Source organism: Phocoena phocoena, chromosome 11, assembly GCF_963924675.1.
Source record: "Phocoena phocoena chromosome 11, mPhoPho1.1, whole genome shotgun sequence".
Classification (NCBI taxonomy): Eukaryota; Metazoa; Chordata; class Mammalia; order Artiodactyla; family Phocoenidae; genus Phocoena; species Phocoena phocoena.
In genome coordinates this window covers 99075670-99097525 of record NC_089229.1, presented here as the reverse complement: position 1 = coordinate 99097525, position 21856 = coordinate 99075670, and the positions used below count along the sequence as shown (strand labels likewise).

The following is a 21856-nucleotide window of genomic DNA, read 5'->3' as shown; positions in this document are numbered from 1 at the left end:
TCCTTGGGTTCCCCTATGGTGCTCAAAGCTCACGGACACAACAAATGGTCGTTACACTAAGTAGCCAGTGCTTACCGTTTGTGTGTCGTTCGGTGCCTGCACAGTGTCCTGCGCTGCAGACTTTGCATGTGGAGGAGGTGTGACCAAGCCCTGACGAGACCCAGCATTTAACAAGCAGACCAGAATTTTATCCACATGAGACCTGCTTCCTTCAAAGTCTTCACCTTAAGAGACTGGATACTTTGTCCAGTGATGCTGTGATCACTCAAAACACCTTTGGAACACCTCTCTTGGAAACAACTTCAGCATTTATAGCACTTCACGATCCTCTGTGGTAGTAGGTTTCTGTTTTGTTTTGTTTTTTGTTTTTTTTTGGTTTTAACTTAACATTTATTACGCATTTATCTATCCCAGGCACCAAGCTGGAGCTGGGTGAAAGATAAGATAAATTGGACATTTACTGTGTCTCCAAGGAAGTTTCTGTTTGGTAAGGGAGATAAGATCTGGACCCCAGGACAATACAGGGTTAAGTGATAAGGCTGAGGTTGGATCTGATTTTTGGAAAAGGGCAGAAGTCCTTTGGTTTCAACTTCCCAACAAGGTGGATGACAGAGGTATGTGATTACACCCTGCATTAAGCCAGTGTGTTCTGAAGGCTTCCAAACAGAAGCCCAGTGATACAGCCCAAATGCGATACAGTGATCTCCACAACTGGCACCGCTGTTGAAATCCATCACGAGACTAAACCCACCTGGCGTGGACTCCCCACTTTCTGGCGATGCTCCTCCACAGACCGAGTTTTCCCACCTAAATGGAAAGCTCTGAGAGGGCAGGTGCTGAGGTCTTCTTCACTATTTTCACAGTGTCTGGTGGGCGCATAACAGATGTGGGATAAGGGTTAGACGCGTCTCCTGCCGCGCCACACGCCCGTCACTTCGGGCATCCTCTCCCCACGTGCACCGCTCTCCGCGGTGACAGCGTCGCAGGTCCGCGCGGGGTGGAAGGGAACGGCTGAAAGGAACGTGCGGGGAGGACACGCATGTGTGCGCGGAGCTCCTGCGTCCTGGGCCCGGGAGCGGGGTCCCCGGTGGGCACCGCGGGGAAGGGAGCAGCTGCCCGCGCGCCGGACGTCCGCCCTCGCCCGTCCTTTTGGGGCCGGCGCGGAGGGAGAGGCGTGCTGGCGGCCGGGCGCGAGGCCAGAGGCCGGCCCGCGGGTCAGGGGGAAGGGTTCCGGCCTCGGCCGAGAGCGGGGGGCTGGCCAGGACCGGCGGGAAGCCGGGCCAGGGGAGGAGGAAGAGAGTCTGGGCCGAGATCAAAGGGGAAGCACGTGTGCGGGGCGGCGGCCGAAGCCGGAGCAGGACGCCGAGGTCGCAGCCTACAGTCCCCGCGGCCGCCCCCCGCCGGCGCCGCCCGCCCCGCGCCCGCGGCCCCTCCCCGCGTCCCAGTCTCCTCCCCGAGGGCTCGGGGCCGGGCCGCCACTCCCTCCAGCTCCCGCCCTCGGCCGCGCGCATCTCATTCCAGCCCTCATTCCTCACATTCCAGGCTTCCTCCTTTCAAACCCCAGGCCGGGGGCGGGGAGGGCCCGCAGCTCCCGGCTCCGCCGTGCGGCCGCGTCCCCCAGGTGAGTGGCCCCGCCGCCGCGCCCCTCTGCCGCTCCCCTGACGCTCTCTTCTTCCGGCCTTGGACCTGCGCTCCGGGCCCGCCTTGCCCCCCCTCCGACTTCCCTCCCTTCCGCCCTCCTGCGCGCGCTCGGTTCCCCCGGCTCCCTTCCTCTCCCGTTGACTCACCCCGCCAGGAATAGGGATCGCCCGTGCTTTCCCGTCAGTCCCCTTCTGGGAAAACTCCTCCCTCCGCGAGCCCCGCTCCGCCCGGCTCCGCGCGCCGGACCCCGCGCACCGACTACCGTGCACCGGGCACCGCGCACCGAGTACCGCGCGCCGGCGCGGCGACCTGGGCTCGGGGCGGCGCGGGGTCGGCTCTGTCCCGCGACCCGCCTTCCTCCCCGCCCAGCCGATCGGCCCCGGGTCCGGAGCCCGGGTCTCCGGTCGCTGACCCCCAGTCGTCCCTGCAGCGCCCTCGCCGGCCTCCCGGGACCTCAGCGGAGCCGCGGCTGGAAGAGCGGCGCCGGGGCGGACTCCGCGGGACTGGCCCCGCGCGCCCGCCCACCTCCCCGCACCCTGGGACCGGTAAGGCGGCGGCGCGGGAGGAGCTCTCACCCGGGACCGGACTGGGTGGCGAGTCGGGCACGTGGAGGCGCGCGGACCTCAGGGCCGTGGTGGGCGAGAGGGCCGGGGGGCGGGGAAGGGGAGCGCGCGGAGCCGAAAGGACCGGAGGCGGAGCCGAGGACGCCGGCGGCAGGAGAGACCCGGCACCCGCGCCTCTTTTCTGCTGGGCGCCTCTCGGGCTCGGAAGGAGAGCCCTGGAGGTGGGTGCCTTGGCGGTTTGCAGTGCCGAGGCTTTGCGAGAGCGGAGGGGACCTCGGCAAAAGGTCCCCGCTCCCCAGCGCTTGAGGAGCCTGGTGCGTTCTACGCTGGGGACCAGCGAGTCTGGGGAGCAGAGCTCCCAGACCCCGAAGCGGATATTTCCCCGGCGGGTGGGCCGACCCGGGACTCGCGCCTCCGTGTACTCGTGTGTCAGGGGGTTCGGGCCAGACCCGGAGGGTAAGTGATGAGTTCATGTGGCGTCTGGCTGTCCTGCCTCCTTAGCTTCGAGTGTATGTGAGGGTGACACCGGCTCACAGATGACTCACCTGGCTTCCAGGAGGCGGATTTGTTTGTGTTGAACGGGAGCGCGTTTCCGCGTTTCCACTCGAGAAGAGTGCTGTTTGTCTGAGAGCTGAGTGTCTCTGAGCACTTGCGAGATGCCACGTCTCTCAGCGTGCGTTTTCCCCGCGAGGATGCTGTTCCTGGGCGGGACTGTCCTTGCGCCCTGCCGAAGCGGGGGCAGGAGACAGTGTCCCTGGTGGTGTGTGTACGGGAGTAGTTGGCTGTGGGAGTGTGTGGCCCCCAGGCTCCACTCGCCCTGGACCCGCGGAGCTGGAAGGAAGCTGTCCACACCTGCCTCTTCCAGGCAGCTGTCTTTCTAGGGAGGTCGGTTTTGTTCTGCCTGGGCAGAACGTTAAGGGAAGTTGAGATTCTTGCCTTTCGTGACGGTAGTGAGATTTGGGGATGTTTGTGGGGTTGGACCCCCCCCCCCAGAAAGAGACCATTTCGAATCTTGAGATTTGTGTAAACAGTGCTTTTACTTTACTTATTTATTTTTAACTTTTAAAAAATGTTATGCAGTTTTTAGAGGTAACTTTCCATTTCCAATTACAACAAAACATGGGCTATATTCCCTGTGTTGTACAACACATCCTTGTAGCCTGTGGTACACTCAATAGTTTGTACCTCCCCTCCCCCGCCCCTAAATTGCCCCGCCCCCTCTCCACCGGAACCACCAGTTTGCTCATATCTATATCTGTGAGTCTTCTTCTTTTTTGTTATATTCACTAGTCTGTTGTTTAAATTCCACATGTAAGTGATATCACACAGTATTTGTCTAGACAGTGCTTTTAAATTTGGCCCCAAGAACAAGGAGGAATCGAACTACTTTCTCCTGGTCCAGCTCTCCTTAGAGCTGCCGGGGCAGTCAAAAGGAAGAACGCTCCACCTTGGAGACTTGCTAGACCAGGAGGCACTGTCCTGAGCATTGCAAAGATGCTTTCGTGCCAGCCTGGGAGGGAAGGCTGCCTCTGATTTGCCGGTTGACCCGTGAGGAGAACCTTGTGGGGTATATCTGTTTCCCCATCTCTTCCTTTCTGCTTTGCTTTCTGTTTTCTCTCCATTGGGGTTTCACCATGTGAAACATTTTAGAGGAGGGAGCTGGGTAGGGCGAGAACCACAATGCCCAGGAGATTGGCCGCAGTGTGAGACTGACAGCGCGTGGTGGGGATGGGCGGGGGGAACGCAGGCCGACCCCTTATCGAGTTCTTTCTTCATCCTCACAGCCAGATGCTGTGGGCATAATGTTTATGGCTTCTTGAAAGGAAGGGACTCGCCGCCCCTCCTCCACGCACCCTGAGGACACAGGTGTGCTGCTGGGGGCCACCTCCCCCCTCACCGGCTCAGGCCAGGTGTGGGTGGGGCTTCGAGGGTGTCTGGTCTAAGGATGGAGTAGAGCGGGTTCAGGTTTGGGGTCACACGTACCAGGGTATAAATCCTGACAGTTACTCGCTACCTTTAAGGCTTCAGGCTTGGTTTCCTGATGAGTAATACGGGAGGAGTTCATTAGTATCTATCGGAAAAGTTGGTGGTGAAAATTCAGTGTTTGCAGAGCACCTCGCACAGCCAGAGGCGCAGCATCCAGTGTTTCCTAAGCCTGTTTCAGCCTAGAACCCCTTTTTTCCTGGGAACTTCTCTGAACACCCTTTGCTAAACCCTGCCCTGCCATTCATGTTTATTTAGCCAAGTGGCTTGAGCGTTTGCTGTACACCAGGCCCTACAGGCTTCTTCCCTCAGACTTAGGGACCAGGGTCGCTAGTGGCCCAGGTGGAGGTGGGAGCCCGGCTTTGTCACCGCAGAGCACAGGGTCTCCAACTCCTATGTTCTAATTACCGTTTTGCCTTGACCCCAGGGTGAACTCGCTGAACATTAGTGAACTCTAATGTCAGCACCTAACTCGCTCATTTTATTTTTATTTATTTTTTGCGGTACGCGGGCCTCTCACTGTTGTGGCCTCACCCGTTGCGGAGCACAGGCTCCGGACGCGCAGGCTCAGCGGCCATGGCTCACGGGCCCAGCCGCTCCGCGGCATGTGGGATCCTCCCAGACCGGGGCACGAACCCGTGTCCCCTGCATCGGCAGGCGGACTCTCAACCACTGCGCCACCAGGGAAGCCCACTCGCTCATTTTAGAGGTGAGGAGCAGCCACTACAGAGAACGGTATGGAGCTTCCTTAAAAAACTAAAAATATATGGTCCAGCAATCCCATTCCTGGCATATATCCAGAGGAAACTAATTCGAAATGATACATGTACCCCAGTGTTCATAGCAGCACTATTTACAATAGCCAAGACACGGAAGCAACTTAAATGTCCATTGACAGATGAATGTATAAAGAAGATGTGGTACATATATACAGTGGAATACTACTCAGCCATGAAAAAGAATGAAATAATGCCATTTGCAGCAACATGGATGGACCTAGAGATTATCATGCTAGGTGAAGTAAGTCAGACAAAGACAAATACCATATGATGTCACTTATATGTGGGATCTAAAAAATGGTACAAAAGAACTTATTTACAAAGCAGGAATAGACTCACAGACATAGAAAACAAACTTACACTTACCAAAGGGGAAAGGGGTGGGGGAGGGATAAATTAGGAGTTTGGGATTAGCAGACATACACTGCTATATGTAAAATAGATAAACAACAGGACCTGCTGTAGAGCACAGGGAACTATATTCAGTGTCTTGGAGTAACCTATTATGGAAAAGAATCTAAAAAAGAATATATATACATACACACACTAAATAACTGAATCACTTTGCTGTACACCTGAAACTAATACAACGTTGTAAGTCAACTATATTTCAATAAAAATTTAAAAGATAATAAAAATAAAGATGGGAAACTGAAGCCCTAGTGGGACAGAAGCTTGCTTAAGGTCACACAGCTGGTGAGTGGCACAGCTGGGACTGGAGTCCACCCTGGTCCACTCTGTCTCCTGCGCCGTCTCCTGCTCTGTGGGTCCCAATGCCCAGACTCCTGGCCACCTTCGTCTAACAGGCGTGGAGGCTGGCACACTGTGCCTCCTGCCTTCCTTTGCCCCCTGTGACCCTTTGCTGGCAGGAGTTGGGACCACAGCTCCCTTTAAGGCTCTGAAACTGTAGCTGAACAGCTGCTGTCTGGGGGGGCCCCCCCTTCCCCCTAGGGTGTGGCCAGTTCAGGGGCCCAGGTGGAGGTGGGGCAGGGCTGTGTAGCCAGGCATAGTCTCCAGCTCCTAGGCTCTCATTCCAGCTTTGCCTTGACGGCTTCTGAAGTGACAGTTCTTCGCACGCTTTTGGTTTTTCCATGTAGATATTAGGGATATGGGCTTGGAGCCCTCAGCTGTAGCGACTGGCCCTTTGGGAGCATTTCCACCAGAATCCCAGCCCCCAAGGGCCTTGCCCAACATCCTCCAGCCTTCAGTACATCAGGAGGATGGGCCCGGCTCCCTGCAGTGCGGACTGCGGAGGGTGGGCGGGCCCCCATGGGTGGGGACTCTCGGCTTCCTTTGACCCAAACTTCACTCGAACAATAGACTTCAGAGGAGTCACCAGGGGCAGGAAATGGGAGCTGTGCGGAGGCTGGGTGACCCTCGTGGGGGAGGGGATGCATATCCGGCCTGAAGGAAAGGCAGGGTGTTGGGGGCAGTGCGAAGGGCACTGGGGAGGGGCCGGTGACACACAGGGTGGTCCTCTCCTCTGCAGGGGCTCTGTTGACTCAGAGAAGCCTGAGCTGCTGAAGCCCATCCTCTGGCTGAACCCTCTGCTTTGCCTTCTCAGCCGAGGTGTCCCAGTGTCTGCTTGCCTGGCCCACCCCTGCCAGAACTGCGCTGCGTTCCCTCAAGCCCCCGAGATGTTTGCGTGCATTGTCCCGTGAACCCCCCAGGATAAAAGACCGGTCGTGTTCCTCCCCGGCTGATGGCCATCTTGGCGTTGAGCGTTGAGTAATAGTTGACTGGGCCGTGGGCAGAGCTCCAGGTGGGGAAGCAGCCGGCCTGGGTCAGCTGGACAACAGAAAGGGATTTTTCTGAGCTACAGTCCGAACAGGAGGACAATGGGGACAGGCTGGGGGGGGCAGGTGGCGGAATGCTCTCCGAGGTGAAGCGCCCTTACCACGCCCTCATCTTTGTCAGAGTAGAGCAGACCTGTGAGAGGGCCGAAGGCCAACCTTGGACGAGGTGCGTTGGACCACACTTGAGTCGCGTTTCCTGAGCTCAGGTGGCCAGATTCTCACAGATCGCGTTTTGGGGACCTGAGAGAAGCTTTTGGGGTCTGGGAGGAGGTGAGGACGGCAGGATAACAAATGCTGTCCTGGTTCATCTCTTCAAGGGGGCAAGACTGGGGTCCTGAAATGGCCGGCTGGTAAGCTTCTTATCCATCCCTGGCCAAATTCCAGGTCAGATATTTGAACATACAGTCTGTGGGGACATCAGAAATGAAGTTGAGATAACTAGTGGCCAACATGGGTTCACTCTTCCAAGTCGTGGGAAAATAACCTAATTTGGGCTCAAGAGAACTGAGTGTGTTCTGGCTGATGGCAGCAGTAAGATGCATTTGTAACCGGTTGAAAGACCACCCTGGGTACTGAGCTCATGTCACCCTGGGGCGAGGTCTCTAGTGATATATGTCACATCTTTTTTGGCTTTGTCCTCTATCAGTTCTGTGCATGTTTAGGATAACAAGCCTATTGGATGACAGAACCAGGATTCAAAAATCATTTCAATTGACTAGAATGCTGAGATTAAGCAGAGCCCTGAAATTAAAATAAATTTTCAGTTAAGATTAATACATGCTCATTATAGAACACCAGGAAAATAAAGAAATATATAAAGGAGAAAATAAAATGGTACATAGTTCTACAACTCAGGGATGAGTACCGTTAATATTTTGGTATATGTCCCTCCAAACTGGTGTTCATGCAAGTCTATATATTTTAACATAATTGCAATTATACTCTATTCTGTTTTTTTTAACTACTCTATACTATTGAGTATATAAATTATTGAAAACTGTAATTTTAAGGATCTGAATAATATTACATCATATGACAATACCTTATTTAACTGTGCTATACTGGACTTTTAAAAAAATTGTTTTCAATTTTTAGCCATTCAAAATAACTTGACATCTAGCGATATTAAACCTGTCTTCATATCTCAAGATGAAACCTAAAAAGTTTACGTGTAAAATCCTGCATTTAAGTTCAGAATATCGATTATATAGAATAGGAACTTAGTGTCCATTCTTGTGGGGGAAAAAAAAAAACTTGGGGTTTTTGGTTGAAGGAAGGGGAAGGGAAATGAGCATTTATTAAGTGCCCACTGGGTGCCAGGTGTTATTCTAAACATCTCTCTCGACATCTCTCTTTTAATCTTCACAGCAGCCCTGCGAGATGGGGTTTGTTATTATTTTTTGAAACTCTCCTTTACAGAGGAGGAAGAAGCTATGCGGAGATTAATGCGGGGTTTAAGTTTGTACCCGGGTCCATCACGCGCTTCCCTTTGGGCCCTGTGGTGTGCGGAGCCTGTGTCAGAAAGGCTTGAATCCAGTGCAGTGCTCCGGCCACACTGGGAGCCTCCTCTGGTTTTGGAGGGTGGACACACCGGACCTAGGAAGCACTGAGCTTCGAGCATCTCAGCCGAGTTTGGAGCGGGGTGGGTGGGTGCTGGCATTTCTCTCCCAGGAGGCAGCCCTCCTTGCAGGAACAGCAGATCCATCCGTGATTTCAGGAGGCAGGACCAGGTGGAACTACACAGAATTTCTATTTCTGTGCAGAACTGGTTAGGGATGCTTCGCCGGACGTCTCTGCGCTGGATGGGAGGTGGGATCAGATGACCTCTGGGGCCTCTGCCTCTCCTTTATGGTCCTGGCCTCAGTTTCTCCACATGTGGCAGGTGGGGACCCCACTAGGCGAGGAGGGAGGTGTTTTCCCACTTTGGCCCTCGGGGAGATCCATCCTGCCGGAGGAGGGGTTGAGAGATGTGGGGGAAGGAGCAGTGTCCCAGCGGGTGGAGGATGCAGCACGGGGAGGTGTGGGCGGCATTGCCTGGCCCGCGTCACCCTTGTGCAAGCTGGGTGGACGGGCGTCAGGGTCAGGGGAAGATGCCCCGGCGTCGGGTAGCGGCTGCGAGCACAGGCTCTGGAGCCCGTGCTGTCCGCTGGGAATGTGAAATTGTACGTGAGCTGGGAGCCACATTTAAGAGGTGAAAAGAAGCTAGTCGAATGAATTTTTTTTAACTTTTTATCTGACGTCGGAGTAGAGTTGATTAACGTTGTGATCGTTTCAGCTATGCAGCACAGTGATTCAGTTGGACGTTTTCCCGTCAGGTTGTTCCAGAATAGTGAGCAGAGTTCCCTGCGCTGTACGGGAGGTCCTTGGTGGTTATCCATTTTAAATAGAGCCGTGTGTACCTGTCAATCCCAAACTCCCTAACTGTCCCTTCCCCCACCCTTCCCTAGTGAAATGAGTTTTAATAATATTTTCTACTAAACTACAGTGTCTAAAATATGATCGGTTAACGGGTAATCAATAATAAAACAATATTAATGAGATAGTTTACATTGTTTTTCATAAAAAGGGTTGGGATCCAGCCCGTGTTTTACACTCAACGGCACGTCTCTGTTGCACCGGCCACGCTTCAAGTGTCCACTAGCCGTGGCCAGTGTTTGGACAGTATAGCTTCACAGCCAGCCTGCCTGCCTGGGTCTGAAGCCCCTACCTGCTGCTCTTCAGCTATGTGGCCTTGGGCACGTTTCCAGACTGCAGTGTGTCTTATTTCCCCACCCCCCCTTTCTTTTTTTTTTTTTTTTTTGGCAGAGCCACGTGGTTTGCGGGATCTTAGTTCCCGACCAGGGATCCAACCCATGCCCCCTGCAGTGGAAGCGTGGAGTCCTAACCACTGGACCGCCAGGGAAGTCCCTTATTTTCCCCGCTTATTAATGGGGGCAATACTAATAACAGTGCCACCCCCATACGGTTGATGTGAAGGTTAAATTAGGCAATATCTGTAAAGTGCTTGGTTTCTTTGCCGGGCACATATTAAACACTGTATAAGTGTTTATCAGGTAAATGACCTATAACTGGTTCTTAACCCCTGGAGAGGCAGTGCTGTGCTTGGGAAAGCCCAGCCATAGAGGGGCCCCATGGTCCCTGGGCGTCCCTACCGGTGCCCGTAGTTCTACAGAGTGAAATGGATTCAGATCAGATGGGCTGATCGGTTGTTGCTGCACAGAGGGCCACCTCCTGGGAGAGAAATGCCAGCCCCCGATGAGGGGACAGGGTCCCGTCCCTCAACAGGTGTGTCCTGAGCCTCTGTCTCCTCGGGGCTCGGAGCTGTGCTTTGTGGCAAGGAGGAAGAAAAGCGTCCTGGAAAATCGCGTGACCTCGTGTCGACTTGGAGGTTTGAGTGCTTCCGACACCCCCCGCGGAGCTCCGCCAGCCGCAGCAGCGCCAGCTCTCCTTGGCATCAGCCCCCTCCGCTTGCACCTGCCCTCAGTGGTCACAGAGCACCCACGGTGTGCCCGGCCTGTGCCAGGTGCAGCGGGGGGCGCGTGGCAGGTGCTTAAGGAGCGTGCGATCCAGCAGGGGAGACGGACTGAGTAACGAACGCTGAGAGCCTGCGGGGTGCTTGAAGGGCCAATGAGAAACACAGACAAGGGACTTCCCTGGCGGTCCAGGGGTTAGGGCTCCGCACTTCCACTGCGGGGGGCACGGGATCTATCCCTGGTTGGGGAACTAAGATCCTGCGTGCTACATGGTGTGGCCAAGAAAGAAAGAAGGAAGGAAGGACGGAAGGAAAGAAGCAGCAGCACAGGCGAGCGCAGAGGGGATGCCTGGTAAAGAGGATTCATCCTGAAGGGGCTGGGAGCAGTCAGGGACGGCTTCGTGGAAGAGGAGCCACTTGCGCTGGCTTTGAAGGATGGGTAGGTTTTTGACAGCTGAGTGTGTACATGTGTAAGAGGGACAGAGAGAAGGAGAGAGGGAGGAAGGAAGAGGGCAGGAGAAATATCTGTGAGAAGACAGAAAAAGTAGTGATTTCAGGGCTGTGGGCATGAAATGACTAGAGGAGGGACTTTATGAACACGGTCCATTTTCCGGGTACTCTGGGTAGAATAAGGAGGACTTGTTTTTTAATTTACATGCAGCCGAGTTTACTCCTTGTGATGTGTGGTCCTATGAGCTTTGACATATACACGGAGTTGGGCGGTCGCCACCACGGTCAGGGTCCACAACCGACCATCTCCCCAGACGGCTCCTCAACGCTGCAGCCCCTTCGCCCCATGCCCACTCTGCCCTCCCCGATCTGTTCTCACTGCTGTGGTCTTGCCTTTTCTAGAACGTCAGGTGGAATCGTACAGCGTGTAGCTTTGGGCTCTGCCGACTTCACCCAGCTGGATGCCCCCTTCGACCATGTGGTGTGTGGGTCAGAAGTTAGTTCCCTTTCATTGCTGAGTCACAAGGACCCCCGTCATCGGGAATTTTACGGCGGTCCGGTGGTTAGGACTCCGAGCTTCCGTTTCATGGGGCACAGGTTCGATTCCTGGTCGGGGACCTGAGATCCTGCATGCCATGCGATGTGGCCCAAAAAGAAAAAATACAAAATGAAGGACCCCGTTATATGGCGTCCCACACTGTGCTTGGCCGTTTGCTGGTTGAAGGACTTTGGCGTGGTTTCCAGACTTCGATGATTTTGTAAAGCTGCTGTCGTCACTGGTGTGCAGGTTTTTGTGCAAACACAGGTCTCCATTTCTCTCGGATAAATACCTAGGAGTGGAATTGCTGGGTCACGTGATACGTGTGTGTTTTAAGCTTTAAGAGACTGCCGAGCTGTTCTCCCACGTGTACCGTTTGGCACTTCTCCCTGCAGAGCGTCAGAGTTCCATCACTCGGTGTCTTCAGCAGCACTGATGTTGTCAGGTTTCTTTCTGTCCTGTTTGTGCCATCCGCGTAGGTGTGTAGTAGAATCTCCTTGAGGTTTTAATTTGCATTTTCTTGATGGCTACCGTGTGGAACGTCCTTTCGGGGGCTTATTTGCCATTCATACAACTTCTTTGGTGAGATGTATGTGCAAATCCTTTGCCTATTTTTTTCGTTCGATTGTTTTGTTATGAGAGTTCTTTAATATTCTGGATACAAGTCCCCTGTCAGATGTGTGATTTACAAATTTGGGGGAAGTTCACTTAAGGAGAAAATCTCCAAAAGAAGATGCTAGGTGTGGGGTAAGAGTTTGGTGTCCTAAGCCTTGGCCTTTCTTCAGGGCAAAGGTGGGACCGGGTTGAGGTGGGACATGGGGGTCCCCTAGAGAAAGACCTACGGAAAAGAGGAAGGGACCGGGTCTTCCGTGAGGTTCCACTCCTGGCGCAGCAGCTGCTTCAGAACAGGAGGCGCCGGTGGCGTCTCGCCGGCCAGGCAGGCCAGGCCCCTCAGAATACCAAATGCTTGTGCACAGCCTGGGTATCAGCCGCTTCCGAGGCCTTGTTTCCAAACTGGGCGAGCGTGCATTCTGGAATTGGAGGCGGGGACTTGGCCGGCCCAGTGGCCGGAGTAAGGGCTGGGCGGGGGTGTGGCTGGTGCAGAGCGGAATCAGTGGGGTGGGTTTCTGGGTCAGGGTGGGTCTTCGCTGGTGTGACCTCAGCCTGGGGTCTGAGGGCCCTGGGCCATTGGAATTTCTACCCGGGTGTAGGCAGGGTGGCTCTGAGACAGAAGGACATTCCTATGAAAATGACCCAAGGTGGGGTGGGTGCTGCTAACCTCCACCCAGCCTGGCCCTCGCCTGTGCCCTGGGGGCCGTGGTGTTGCCAGATGCAGGGGTCTTCATTCTCTCCTGGGCAGGCCTTTCCCAGAGATGATTAGAGAGCGGGCAGAGCTGAGGATGGGGCTCGCATGCTGCTCCCTGGGGCTCCCCCTGAGTCCTCGCCCCACCGTGGTTCCCTGATGCCCTGGGCCCTGGAGGGCTCCTCCCTGGCGGGGGCGGGGGGGTGGCTGAGCTGCAGGGGCACCGGTGCGGGCACAGCCCCAGTCCTGGCACGTGGGCACGGTCCTGCACTCTGTGGGCGCAGCGGTGTAGGGGAGGACCGGCTTGCTCAGGTCGTGCCTGGGGATTCGCCTTGTGAGGAGTTTCCAAGGCTCCGGGTCCTTGATCTCTTGTGAGATCTGGATTCCACAGGACAGGCCCGTCCAGAGGGAGCCCAGTGGGCTGGTGCAGCCCCTTGGCCTCCAGTACTTTTGTGACTTTTGCTTTATTTTAGAATCCTGGGAAGGGCCCAGAGGAGAAATAAATGCAAGGCTTACTCCTCCCATCTTTTTTTTTTTTTTTTTTCCAGCTTCCCCAAATGCATATTTATCTTTTGGCCGCCCTGTGCGGCTTGTGAGATCTTAGTTCCCCCACTAGGGATCGAACCTGGGCCCTTGGCAGTGAGAGCGCCTAGTCCTAACCACTGGACTGCCAGGGAACTGCCTACTTTATTATTATTTTTTAAATGTATTTTATTGGAGTAGAGTTGATTTACAATGTTGTGTTACTTTCTGCTGTACAGCAAAGGGATTCAGTTATACATATATACAGTCTTTTCCACTTTTTTTTTAAGTCAGTAGCCTTTGTTGTTATTATTACTTTGAGCGGTTTTGGGTTTACATACAAGTTGAGCAGAAATTACACAGAATGCCCTCCCTCCTCCCTGCTTGCTTATGAACACCGTGCCCTGGGTGGCATATTTGTTACCTTGCTGGGCCGGGATTGATATGTTATTAACTAAAGTCCACAGTTTATATTAGGGTCCGCTGTGGGAGTGCTGTGTTCTGTGGGTTTGGACACACGTCTCGTCACATGTAATGGTGGCATTTCAGCCCCAGACGGAGTGGCTTCACTGCCCTGGAACTCCTGTGTCCCACCTGCTCAGGCCTCCACTGATCTTCTGTTGTCCCCATGGTGTCACCTTCTCCGAATGCTGTGTGGGTCTTTGTCGTACAGTCTGCAGCCTTTCCACGTGTGGCTTCAGATGGGCTTCACTTAGGGATATGCCTCTAAGTTTCCTCCAAGTTTTCCCGACTTGAGAGCTCATTTCTTTTTCATCGTGAATGATCTTCTCCTTTCCCCGCCTTTTCTCTTTGTAAGTGGGGACACCGAGGTCCAGAGAGGGAAAGTGTCCCCACGAATCATGGCAAGGCTGAACGTGGGACCTGATTTCTTCTCCTTGTGAGATCAGAGGGGCTTCTGTGGCCCCAGTGGGTGGGGCAGAGGTGGAGGGCCTTGGACAGGCACTTCCTGGATGCCTTAGGGCTAGGCCCACAGACACCCACAGCCCTGGCCGCTGGGAGTGGGAGGATGGCTGGCCGGGCCCGCGGAGCTGAGGGGGGTGGGGCGCTGGAGCCCCGCCCTCATTAACCCCCGCTGCCCCTCTGGGGTGGGTGTCTGAGGGATGGGCTGGGGGCCTGTATCTGCTCAGGAATCTTATCTCCCCCTACTTCTCTGAGGCGCTCTGCCCCTCCCTGTTGACCCGTCCCTCTGGCCTGCTTCCCTCTCCACCGATTTCTTCCTTTCTGTGCCCCTCACTCTTCCTGCTGTTCACCTCCCCACTGTCCAGGGGAGGATGCTTCGCACTGTCCTTGTCCCCCTCCCTCATCCCTCCATCACCCCTCTGTCATCCCTCCATCATCCCGCAAGGAGCCGCCTCTGTGTCGGCCAGGATTGATCCTGATGCTCAAGATAGCCCCGTGAGGAGGACAGACCTTATCCCCTCTGCGGTGTGTCTTCAAGGACACAGCCCCAGACAGTGGAATGGCCCAGCCAGTGGGAGGCCCAGCCAGTGGGAGCCCCAGCCAGTGGGAGGCCCAGCCAGTGGGAGGCCCAGCCAGTGGGAGGCCCAGCCAGGCCTCTGGCGCAGGGCTGCACAGCGCCACCTTCCCGGCTCCCTGTGGCTTTGGTTCCCACAGGCGCTCACACTGGGAAGGACTGTGGGTCCCCTCCTTTTGCCTTCTTCGCTTTCACCCCCTCCCCATCCTGTCCTGTCGAGAGGTATGATCAACGTCCCCACTGAAAGGGGAGGGAGGGACGCGCTGTTGCCCTCCAGGGCTTTGCCTGTTTCATCACACTGGTCCTCCATCATCGCTCCGCAAAGGGTGTCTGGTCCCAGTTTGAGGGATGAGGAAACAGGAGCTTCGGGAGGTGAATGCGTAGCTGCTCAGAGGCAGACGTTAACCCAGGTCCTGGGACTTCCCTGGCGGTCCAGTGGTTAAGACTCCGTGCTCCCAGTGCAGGGGGCCTGGGTTCGATCCCTGGTCAGGGAAGTAGATCCCGAATGCCGCAACTAAAGATCCCGCGTGCCGCAACTACTGAGCCCACGTGCCGCAACGGAGACCCGGCGCAGCCAAATAAATAAATATTTAAACAACAAAACCCAGGTCCTGTGACCCTGAACTTCTTCACGATAGACCAGACAGCCTGACGCCCAGCTTTCCCAGAGCTGTGTGCCTTCGGAGAGGAAGGGGCGCTGCCCGGCGCGAAGGACGGTGGGGCGTTTGGGCCTCATGACCTCAGGTTCTGGGTGGTTTCGTTATTTGGCCTCCAGCAAGCCCCGGCTGGCCTTCTGAGTCACACGGGGGCCAGCTTTCTCCAGCTGGCTGCCGGGCCCTGCCCAGCCCATCCGCTACCTGTGGGTTGTTTCTAACCTTCCCCTCCTTCCTTCCATCCCGGGGCTTTGCCCGCCTTCTCTCTGCATTTCTGGTTATACGTAGGCCACCTTCCTTTCTCTCCTGTATGCTGGGCTCCAGACTCCTGGAGTGACCCCCTCTCCCCTCTCCATCCATTTCTTTTTCCCTTCTATCTCCTGGTGGCCCTTTCTAAAAAACTGGTCGAACATGCACAGCATAAAATGTACCATTTTAACCATTGTTGAGTGTACAGTTGAGTAGCATTAAGTACAGTGTTGTGTTACCATCACCGTCGGTCTTCAGAACTTTTTCATCACCCCAAACAGAATCTCTGTCCCCATTACAAACTTCCCCCTCACCCCACACCCCGCATAACCTGTCTTCTACTTCCTGTCTCTATGGATTTGCCTGTTTCAGGTGTTCCATAGAATATTCATCCTTTATGTGTCTGGCTCATTTCACTTAGCATAATGTCCCCAAGTTCATTCAGGTTGTAGCATGTGTCCGAATTTCATTGCTTTTTATTTTTATTTATTTTAATTTTTGTATCTTTTTGGCCGTGCCGCATGGCTTTTGGGATCTCAGTTCCCCGATCAGGGATTGAACCCGGGCCCACGGCAGTGAAAGCGCGGAGTCCTAACCACTGGACCGCCAGGGAACTCCCTTTTTTTCCCCCCCATTCCGTTTTTTTTTCCCCCCCATTCCGTTTTTTTTTTTTTGCGGTACACGGGCCTCTCACTGTTGTGGCCTCTCCCGTTGCGGAGCACAGGCTCTGGACGCACAGGCTCAGCGGCCCAAGGGCCCAGCCGCTCTGTGGCATGTGGGATCTTCCCGGACCGGGGCATGAACCCGTGTCCCCTGCATCGGCAGGCGGACTCTCAACCACTGTGCCACCAGGGAAGCCCTCCCCCATTCCTTTTTAAAGCTGAATAATAGTTCACTGTATGGATAGATGACCTTTTGTTTATTCCTTAGTCTGTTGAAGGACACTTGGGTTGTCTCCACCTTTTGGCTGCCTTGGGGCATGTCTTTCTCCATCAGGTGTGATTTTCCCAGGGTCTTGAGCTCAATGTCTATTGAAATCCTCCCCCTCCCCCCAAGATGTTTACCTGTAATGGTTTAACGTGTTACTCTCCCTGGTGCACTGGATTCTTGTCATTCCTGATTCCTATAAAGTCACTGAGAACGTGAATTAGCAGGTACTGAACCAGTATTTTGAGGGCAGACAGGGGTTAGGTTCCTGTGAGGCTCTGGTCACAACATTTTTGTCATCCATTTAATTCGTAATCTTGCTGTATGTGTGTTTCTGTTCAGAGACACCTAATTTCATATAGATTGTTGATTCATTAACATTGAACTCACGACCAACAGCACCATCACTCCCGCCTGGACAAGGCTTATCTAACGCGTGTATTTTCTCCATAAGGCACATCACGACCTCCTTGCACTTGGGGACACCAGGCAGCCCCCCAGCACTGCACTTGGGGGCCATTTTAAACAGTGAGATCAACAACAAAAAGACAAAAATGGGAAAAGCATGGCACTAAATAGACCGGGAAAAGGACGGACGCTTGTTTGGGGTCTGAGCTGAAACCGGAAGGCAGGGTGGGCTGGCTTGACCTCAGGTGGACCACGGGTGACGGCCGCTCAGCGCAGGGACGCGTCCGAGTGACCGGGAAGCACCGCCAGTGTCAGTTTGGGTTATGGATTCTAGTGAGTGAATGAATTTGCAAACACGGAATCTGTGACGGTTCTGTGGATAATAAGGGGTAGGCTGTACTTGCATCGTGGCAGGGACCCCTGGACCCATAGACTGAAGTATGTTGCGGGCAGAACCGTGTCCTAGTGACCTCATACCCCGGGCCTGGCATATAGTAGGTAATTCAGCTTTCCTGAGGCGTAACTGACATCTAGAACTATAAGATACTTCAAGGGTCTGGTGATTTGACGTGCGTATACACTGTGAAAGGGTTCCCTCCATCTAGTTAATTAGCACATCTCTCATCTCACATGTTTTTCTTTTGTGTGTGTGTGTGAGAGCATTCAGCAACTGTAGTCACCATGTGAGACATTAGACCTCAGACCCTTCCTTCTTTCTTTCTTTATTTCTTTCTCTCTCTCTCTCTCTCTCTCTCTCTCTCTCCCTCCCTCCCTCCTCCCTCCCTGCCTGCCTGCCTCCCTCCCAGCGTGGCACGTGGGATCTTAGTTCCTGATCAGGGATTGAACCTGTGCCCCCTGCAGCGGAAGCGTGGAGTCCCAACCACTGGACCGCCAGGGAAGTCCTCAGACCTTATTCTTAGGGCTGAACTTTTTTGTTCCCTTTTACGGACCTCTTCCATTTCCCTCCACCCTCCATAGATGTTTGTGGTTGGACTGGTGTCGGGAATTAAGTACAGAGGCCTGGCCTCAGCCGGAAAACAATGTGTGTGAACTCAGAGGCTGGAGGGAAGAGGGGGACAGGGCTGGAGGGAGGCTGGGCCCACCGTTCCTGATCTCCCTTCCTGTTCTTGTCTAAGGAATGAGGTCCGGCCAGCGAAGGCTCAGAGATGACTGCCCCTGCCCTCCCCACCCTGGCACCCCAGAGGTCTCTGTCTGCTTCAGTGTGTGCAGTATTTCGTGGTCCTTGTAGAGCTGGATCCAATCTCCAGAGTCTGGTCCGGTGAGACTAGCCAGGGTAATGATGGGAGAGCCATTTTTGTCCCAGCTCTGAAGTCTGTTGGATGAGGAAAATCCACACAGTCCAGCGCAGTGCTCTGTGGGCTCTGTAACAGCTAAGTCAGATTGGGCAAAGCACCTGGGGCTCAGAAACTAGACCCCACCTGCCCTGATAACCTGACCTCATAGATGAGTCCTGCAGCCTGAAGAAGGATCCCCGTTCTGGGGTTGAGGCGGAAGGGGACCCACTCCCTTCCTCCCAGATTACTTAGTCTCCACGCCCCGCCCCCGCAACCATATCCCATATCCCACATCTTCATGTATCTGGAAGATTGGGACGGGTTCCTAGAAGGAAACCCCAAGTTTTCTTTTCTTTACAGCTTCTCAGTTATAGGGGTTGTTGGGATGAAGAAGGTGGTTCTTCCAAAGGCCTCCAGGAGAGGAGCCTCAGCGTTAAGAGCTGAGGCCTCTGTGGGCAGGACGTGAGAACCCCGTCCCGAGGGTCCTGTGTGGCTGGAACCTTTAGCCTGGATGCCCGAGCTCTTGATCTTGTAACTGGGCGAGAGCCTCAGGCCCCGTCCTCATTGTCTCTCCCTAACTTTCTGGATGACGCCAGGCAAGTCCCATAAACTTCCCTAGCTCCTTCCAGTCTCCATCACTTCCAGTCTGGGGGCAGGGCCACGGGGAGGAGGTTATAACATGTGTTGACGCCCAACGAGTCAGAGATGTTGTGATAAAACGGAAACGAGTAGTAGATTTGTCCTTGACCGAGGAAAGGGGATCAGTGGAAGAACTGACTCCTTAATTAAGGATGCCGTGTGCTGCTGAGTCCCCGACTTGGAGCCAGGAGTGGTGGGGGACACGGATGTCGGAGAAAATCACGTCCTCAAGTAGCTCACAGCCAGCAGGGGAAACAGGTGGGCACAGGTGCCATCACTTTTCCAGGACCAGGTGTTGCCGCGTTCTGAGTGGCATGTTGGGGGCTCCAGGCGTTAGAGGGAGTTGGGGGGGCTGAGTGATCACTGATGGCCGTGGAGGGCTACTGAAAGGGGTGGGCTTTGAGAGCAGGAGACAAGTCTTGAGGACACCACAGTGGACCAGGCAGGGGACTAGATCTGAGGTCACTCTCTCACGGTGAGATATTGGTCCTCCTTGAGACTTGGGTTCTCCATTTATAACCTGGGGATCACAGTTCCCTTCCTGTCCTGAAGGTGTTTTTTTTTTTTTTTTTTTTTGCCTCTCCCGTTGGGGAGCACAGGCCCTGGATGCGCAGGCTCAGTGGCCATGGCTTACGGGCCCAGCCGCTCCGCGACATGTGGGATCTTCCCGGACCGGGGCACGAACCCGCGTCCCCTGCATCGGCAGGTGGACTCTCAACCACTGCGCCACCAGGGAAGCCCCTGAAGGTGTTTTTGAGAAGCTTATTATTCTCATTATTAGAAAGATCTTGATAAAAGCCAGGGTAATTTCCCAATTATTTGGAAAAGTCCTGAGTAACTGGCATCAGCGGTCCCTAGGATGGAGCTGAGTGTTGTGTGGCCTTGGGTGGGCTTTTAGGTGGGGTGGGGCAGAGCAGGAGGCCTCCGGGGCAAGCCTTGGAGCCAAGTCAGGGATTATTTTTGTTCCTCTGCTCGTGGCACCTGGCCCGGGCTCAGCGATGCCATCTGTCCCCTCCAGCCCCTCCTGGCAGGGCCCCCGAGGGTCGCTGGGGGACCAGGAGGAGGCGCAGAGGGACCCTTCACTGGGCTGCTGTTGGCTTACCCTACCCGCCATCCCTTCTAGCCGCGGGCAGAGGCCGCGTGCGTGGGAGCTTTGCCTGGGGAGGGAAGCACCTGCCAGGCCCGGCTGTGGGCAGGCGGGGGTGGCGGAGGGGGGGTTGTGGACAGGCCAGGCAGGCAGGGTTGTGGGCTGGGAATGGCAGGCCACACGGAGCTGGGAGCAGCTCCATTTCGGTAATGGATCCCGTGGCCCAGGGCCTCGGGTGACCCTCTGCCCAGCTCTCCTCCGGGCGGACCCAGTGCGGGGGCCTCAGCAAACCTGTCTCCTGCGGCAGGGTCTGGGCCCAGCTTCCCCCTGCCCACGAAGCCCAGCTTGCAGCCCAGCCCACCTCCCAGCCCACCTCCCAGCCCAGCCCACCTCCCAGCCCAGCCCAGCTCAGCTCAGCTCCCAGTTCAGCCCAGCTCCCAGCTCAGCTCCCAGCTCAGCTCAGCCCAGCTCCCAGCTCAGCCCAGCCCAGCTCAGTCCAGCTCAGCCCAGCTCCCAGCCCAATTCCCAGCTCAGCCCAGCTCCCAGCCCAGCCCAGCTCCCAGCTCAGCCCAGCTCCCAGCTCAGCTCCCAGCTCAGCCCAGCTCCCAGCCCAGCTCCCAGCCCAGCTCAGCCCAGCTCCCAGCTCAGCCCAGCTCCCAGCCCAGCTCAGCCCAGCTCCCAGCCCAGCCCAGCTCAGCCCAGCTCCCAGCTCAGCCCAGCTTCCAGCCCAGCCCAGCTCCCAGCTCAGCTCCCAGCCCAGCTCAGCCCAGCCCAGCCCAGCTCCCAGCTCAGCTCCCAGCTCAGCCCAGCTCCCACCTCAGTCCAGCTCCCAGCTCGGGGGAAGGAAGGGCCCAGGGAGCACAGGCCCTGCTCTCCGAGGGGCCCACGTGGAGTCAGGGAAGTTGGGGCACCCTCCTTTTCATCTCCTAACTTTCTGGCCTCTGGGGCACCTTCTGTGTTTAGTGTCAGATCCCAGAAGAAAATCTAGGTGAAGCCAGGAGACACGACGCCGTAGGTATTCATATTATTAACTAGCTAGTATTAATTATTATTAGGCTTTAGGGTTTAAGGTATATGTATCTAACTGGTCTGTTTAGGGCTCTAGGCTTTACATGCAGCTTAGTAATAGTAAGGGTGACGTGAATAGCTCTTCCCGAGCACGGGCTCTGGGTCAGGCCCCGTGCAGTTGACATCTGGTCTTACCGACCATCGCACGGACGCCTCTCCAAGGCAGATCGGTTTCCAGCCTCCTCTGAGCAAAGCCGCAGGCGAGAGTCCGCAAGGTATGTTTAGAGGCCGCTTGGGAGAGTAGGGGGTTGGGCTGCGAGCCGCAGGCACTGCCAGGGCAGGAGGGACCTGCCAGGGACAGAATTCACAGGTGATCTGGCCCAGAGAAACGGAGGGACTCGTCCACGGTCACTGTGGCTTGTAGAACTGGAGCCAGAAACAGCGTCTTGATTCCCAGACGTCACCTTTTCATTTACAAGCCTCCAGAATAAACCCCAAAGGGATTTACATACAACTCAAGCTCTCCCTCTGGTGTACCCAAGTCCAGACATTTACTGAGATTTTCTTCTGTTTCCTAACACTAAACACAGAACAGTGCATAGTCCCCACAGAGAAATCATTACTTCACAGACGCATACCAAATAGCCATTGATTTGTTCATCCTTTTGTCCCCAGCGTGTGCAGCGTGCGGAGGATTTAGTTGAGAAAGACGGCCAGCCCTGCCCTCGTGGGGTCTGCAGTGTGCTAAGGGGGACCAGTCACCCTGGGAGCTGGGGCTGAGGTGCCCAAAGCACGGGGACCTGCCGGAGCGCGGAGGGCGCCTCACCCAGACTGAGCTTGGGGTCGTCCTCCCAGGGGAAGGGAGATTTTAGCTGAAACAGCTGTACCCCTGAAACTAACACAGTATTGTAAATCAGCTATTCAATTAAAAAAAAAAAAGAAAAAGAAAAGATTTTTTTTTTTTTTTTTTTTTTTTGTGGTACCCGGACCTCTCACTGCTGTGGCCTCTCCCGTTGCGGAGCACAGGCTCCGGACGCTCAGGCTCAGC

General features: G+C 55.1%; 1 protein-coding gene across 1 annotated transcript in view; it reads left to right on the top strand.

The window, feature by feature from the left end:
* The first annotated feature begins 1556 nt into the window (after positions 1–1556).
* TEAD4 (TEA domain transcription factor 4) overlaps positions 1557–21856 on the top strand; it is a 62027-nt gene continuing 41727 nt past the window's right edge. Inside the window, exons 1-2 of the mRNA XM_065888427.1 lie at positions 1557–1621; positions 2072–2186. The gene's annotated coding sequence lies outside the window, so the exon portion shown is untranslated. The remainder of the gene's footprint in view (positions 1622–2071; positions 2187–21856) is intronic.